The sequence below is a fragment of the Leptonychotes weddellii genome, unplaced genomic scaffold (genome assembly GCF_054177405.1).
Source record: "Leptonychotes weddellii isolate Sample4059 unplaced genomic scaffold, ASM5417740v2 HiC_scaffold_6000, whole genome shotgun sequence".
NCBI lineage: Eukaryota > Metazoa > Chordata > Mammalia > Carnivora > Phocidae > Leptonychotes > Leptonychotes weddellii.
Genome location: NW_028028448.1, coordinates 4,726 through 10,519, shown reverse-complemented (window position 1 = coordinate 10,519; position 5,794 = coordinate 4,726). Strand labels below are relative to the sequence as shown.

Below are 5,794 nucleotides of genomic sequence, written 5' to 3'. Positions count from 1 at the left end.
ATTCTTATGTTAATCCCCATACATTACATCATTAGTTTTAGATGAAGTGTTCCATGATTCATTGTTTGTGCATAACACCCAGTGCTCCATGCAGAATGTGCCCTCCTCAATACCCACCACCAGGCTAACCCATCCTCCCACCCCCCTCCCCTCTAGAACCCTCAGTTTGTTTTTCAGAGTCCATTGTCTCTCATGGTTCATCTACCCCTCCGATTTCCCCCGCTTCATTCTTCCCCTCCCACTACCTTCTTCTTCTTCTTCTTTTTTTTTTCTTAACATATATTGCATTATTTGTTTCAGAGGTACAATATTTGGGTTTTTAAAAAGATTTTATTTATTTGAGAGAGAGTGAGAGAGAGAGAAAGCATGAGAAGAGGAAGGGTCAGAGGGAGAAGCAGACTCCCCACTGAGCAGAGAGCCTGATTTGGGACTTCATCCTGAGACTCTGGGATCATGGCCTGAGCCAAAGGCAGATGCTTAAATGACTGAGTCCAGGAATATTTGTTTTGCCCAGGAATACTTGTTTTGCCCACTTCTATACCTCTATAGGATAGAAGAGTGCCTAGCATGTGGTAGGCACTCCATATACGTTGAATCAATTAAGAGTTTTCTCACAAATCAGTCTTGGACCAAAGATGATGGTGTAGTAAGAGGATCCTAGACATGTCTTGTCCCTCAAACACAAACAGATAATTATCAAATCATTCTGAATACCCAGGAAATCGACCTGAAGACTGACAGAACAAACTGCACAACTAGAGAGAGAGAAGAGGCCACCTGGAGGAAGGTAGGGAAATGGGGAGTTGTGGTTTGGGAGAGAAACGGATCATGGTTGCTTTGGAGGGAAACGAGCCCTGTTCACAGAGAAAGGTGACAGAGCATGGAACGCACAGGAATATGCACGAGGAGAACACTTCCCCAAAGCCATTGGCTGGGCAAAGGAGAGGGGCCAATTTTTGTCAGTTTTTGCAACCAGTGAGGCTCAAAGACAGGAGTTTTAAAGGTCGGCGGGCTTGGCTAGGATAGAGCCCAGAGGGCATTGCCCCAGTCCTGGAGAAAAGGCAGGCAAAAAACCCTAGGGCAGATGGAGCAATCTGAGGATCACCTAAGGCACACAAGGAGAGACAGTTCACCCTTCTTGAAGTGCATTTGTGAGAGGTGGCATTCACGGAGACACCTCTCTGGGGACAAAGGAGCCAATGGTCACCATTTCCCTTCCCTCTCCTGACATGGAGCATACAGAAAATCTGCTAAGGGTGGCTAACCCATACACTGGCTATTTAGCCTGCTTTGCTCCAAAACCCATGCCCTTGTGCTCTAGTGTGACTGTTCTTCTTAGTCAAAGCTTCATCCATTCCAGAGCAGCTAGACCCTACCCCAGATGACCAGCCAGTGCAGGTCCCTGCCAAAGCATGTCCCTGAAGTTTGGAGTTTTAAAAGTCAGCAGGCTTGGCTAAGATAGAGCCCAAAGTGGACTGCACTGCTACAGGCAGGGAAGCAACCCAGAGAAAGACTGCACAAAAACAGCAATCTGAAATATTGCCTGTCTTTTCTGGGACATGAAAGGAAGATATTCTTTCTTCTGGGAGTGCTTCCCTGAGAACAGCAAAGCATGGCGACACTTTTCCGGGGACAAAGAAGCTGGCTGGCACCATTTCCTCCCCCACCCCTCAGCATAAGCATAAAAAGACACAATGCTAACACTGGCTGCCTAACCTGCTTACAAAAAATCCTGCCGCCTGGGCTCTGCTGGTACTACCATTCACTGACAAGTGGGCCTAAGTCCCACTGCATCAGGCTCCTTCTCCAGAAGACCAGCAGAAAACCCTTCCCACACTATATCTACCACCAGAAACTTCTACAAGGCTTCAGTTCTAGTGGAAGTAGCATCAGTGCTCATTTAACAAGCAGATGAGAGCACATCTAGTTAAAACTCACCACACTCTGGCCAAGATCCAAACACTGCCCACTGCAGGCAAGGCTTCTGGAGACCACTGGCCTGAAGGATACAGCAACCAAAACACAGTAGGAAAATGCATGCAGCATATACCACAGACAAACCCTGAAGCACCAGGCCCTCCCTGGACACTATATGGCTCTTCTTCATAAAGCCATTACTCTCAGGAGCAGGAAAGATAAGAGGCTTTTCTAACACACAAAGAAGACAAGGACTTAGACAAAATGCCAAGATGGAATAATTAATCCCAAAAGAAATAATAAGAAAAGGTCACAGCCAGAGATCTAAGCAAAACAGATAAAAGTAACATGCCTGGTGGAGAATTTTAAGCAAAAATCGTAAGGATATTTGCTCGGCTACAGAAGAGCAAAGAAGACATCAGGGAGACCCATACTGCAGAGAAAAAAGAGTTAAAAAACAATCAGTCAGAAAATAAAAATATAATAACTGATATTCAAAACAGATTGGATGTAACTACCACAAGGATGGAAGAAGCAGAGGGAAAATAAGTGATATAGAAGATAAAATACTGGAAAATAAGCTGAACGAAAGAAAGAAATTGTCATGGAGCATGCCAATAAACATAGGGAACTCAGCGACTCCATCAAACATAATAACATTTGTATTACAGGAATCCCAGAAGAAGAGAGACTAAAGGGGGCAGAAGGTTTATTTGAGGAAACAATAGCTGAAGACTTCCCTAATCTGGGTAAGGAAATAGACATTGAAATCCAGGAGTCACAGAGAATTCCCAACAAAATCAACAAAAGAAGGCCAATACCATGACATATTGTAATTAAATTTGCAAAATATGTTTTTTTGCAATGGGTTTGCTGCCAGAACACAGGTGTCATGAAAACCACGCTCAACCTAAACCAAAATGGGAAAGGAAAAGACTCACATCAACATCGTCATCATTGGACATGTAGATTCAGGTAAGTCTACCACTACTGGTCATCTGATCTACCAGTGTGGTGGGATCGACAAAAGAACTATCAAAGATTTTGAGAAGGAGGCTGCTGAGACGGGAAAAGGCTCCTTCAAGTATACCTGGGTTTTGGATAAACTGGAAGCTGAACATGAATGTGGTATCACCATTGATATCTCCCTGTGGAAATTCAAGACCAGCAAGTATTATGAGACCATCATTGATATCCCAGGACACAGAGACTTTATTAAAAACATGATTACAGGCATGTCTCAGGCTGACTGTGCTGTCTTGATTGTTGCTGCTGGTGTTGGTGAATTTGAAGCAAGTATCTCCAAGAATGGGCAGACCCTGGAGCATGCCCTTCTGGCTTACACACTGGGCGTAAAACAACTAACTGTTGATGTTAACAAAATGGATTCCACTGAGCCACCCTACAGCCAGAGAGATACGAGGAAATCGTTAAGGAAGTCAGCACCTACATTAAGAAAATTGGCTACAACCCCGACAAGCATTTGTGCTAATTTCTCGTTGGAATGGTGACAACATGCTGGAGCCAAGGGCTAACATGCCTTGGTTCAAGGGATGGAAAGCCACCCGTAAAGATGGGAATGCCAGTGGAACCACACTGCTTGAAGCTCTGGTTTGCATTCTGCTGCCAACTCGTCCAACTGACAAGCCCTTACATCTGCCTTTCCAGGACGTCTACGAAATTGGTGGTATTGGTACTGTCCCTGTGGGCTGAGTGGAGACTGGTGTTCTTAAACCTGGCATGGTGGTCAACTTTGTTCCAGTCAATGTTGTAACTGAAGTAAAGTTTGTTGAAATGCACCATGAGGCTTTGAGTGAGGCTCTTCCTGGGGACAATGTGGGCTTCAATGTCAAGAATGTATCCGTCAAAGATGTTCAACATGGCAATGTGGCTGGTGACAGAAAAAATGACCCACCCTTGGAAGCAGCTGGCTTCACAGCTCAGGTGATTATCCTGGACCATCCAGACCAAATCAGTGCTGGATACGCACCTGTGCTGGATGGTCACACAGCTCACATTGCTTGCAAGGTTGCTGAGCTGAAGGAAAAGATAGATCGTCATTCTGGAAAAAAGCTAGGAGATAGTCCCAAGTTCTTGAAATCTGGTGATGCTGCCATTGTTGATATGGTTTCTGGCAAGTCTATGTGTGTTGAGAGCATCTCTGACTATCCTCCTCTGGGCCATTTTGCTGTTTGTGACATGAGACAGACAGTTGCTGTGGGTGTCATCAAAGCAGATTGCTAGAACTGATTCATGAATTCTGTTAAATTGCAGGATAAAAATCAATGTACAGGAATCTGTTGCATTTCTATATACAAATAGTGAAGCAGCAGAAAGAAAAATCAAGGAATCAATCCCATTTACAATCGCACCAAAAACCATAAGATACCTAGGAATAAACCTAACCAAAGAGGTAAAAGAACTGTACTCTGAAAAATAGAAAACACTTATGAAAGAAATTGAACATAACAAAAAGAAATGGAATAACATTCTATGCTTATGAATTGGCAGAAAAAATATTGTTAAAATGTCTATACTACCCAAAGCAGTCTACACATGTAACGATCTCTATCAAAGTACTGCCAGCATTTTTCACAGAGCTAGAAAAATCCTAAAATTTGTATGGAACCAGAAAGACCCCAAATAGCCAATGCAATCTTGAAAAAGAGAAGCAAAGGTGGAGGCATCACAATTCCAGACTTCAAGTTGTATTGCAAAGCTTAGTGGTCAAGACAGTATGGTACTAGTGCAAAAAGAGACAAATAGATCAATGGAACAGAATAGAAAACTCAGAAATGGACCTACAGCTATATGGTCAACTTTTCTTCAACAAATCATGAAAGAATATCGAATGGGAAAAAAGAGTCTCTTCAACAAATGGTGTGAAAACTACAGTAACACGCAGAAGAATAAAACTGGACCACTTTCTTACACCATACACACACACAAACTCAAAATGGATTTAAAAATTTAATATGAGTCCTGAAACCACAATAATCCTAGCAGAGAGTACAGGCAGTAACGTCTTTGACATTGGTTATAGCAAATTCTTTCTAGATAGGTCCTCTGAGCTAAAGGAAACAAAAGTAAAAATAAACTATTTGAACTACATCAAAATAAAAAGCTTTTGCACAGCAAAGGAAACAATCAAGAAAACTAAAAGGCAACCTACAGAATGTGAGAAGATATTTGCAAATGACATATCTGATAAAGGGCTAGTATCCAAAATCTATAAAGAACTGCTAAAACTTAACACCCAGAAAACAAATAATGCAGTTAAAAAATGGGCAGAAAGCATGAATATACTTTATTCCAAAGAAGACATACAGATGGCTGATGGACACATGAAAAGATGCTCAAAATCACTCATCATCATGGAAATACAAATCAAAACTACAATGAGATATCATCTCATACCTGTCAGAATGACTAAAATTAGCAACATGGGAAACAGGTGTTGGTAAGGATGCAAAGCAAGTGAAACACTCTTACACTGTTTGTGGGAAGGCAAACTGGTGCAGCTACTCTGGAAAACAATATGGAAGCTCTTCAAAAAGTTAAAAATTGAGCTACACTATGATCCAGCAATAGCACTACTAACTATTTACTCAAAGGATACAAAAATACTAATTGAAGGGATAAATGTACCCTGATTTTTTAAAGATTTTATTGTTTTTTTTATTTTTAAGAGAAAGAAAGAGATTAATGGGGGGGGCAGAGAGAGAGGGAGAGAGAGAATCTTAAGCAGGCTTCATGCCCAGTGTAGAGCCTGATGTGGGGCTCAATCTCACAACCCTGAGATCATGACCTGAGCTGAAATCAGTAGTCAGATGCTTAACCAATTGAGCCACCCAGGCACCACTGTACCCTGATTTTT

At 42.2% G+C, this 5,794-nt stretch overlaps 1 pseudogene; it reads left to right on the top strand.

Moving 5' to 3' along the window:
* The first annotated feature begins 2,638 nt into the window (after positions 1–2,638).
* On the top strand, positions 2,639–4,161 carry LOC102737626 (elongation factor 1-alpha 1 pseudogene; annotated as a pseudogene).
* The last annotated feature ends 1,633 nt before the right edge of the window (positions 4,162–5,794 follow it).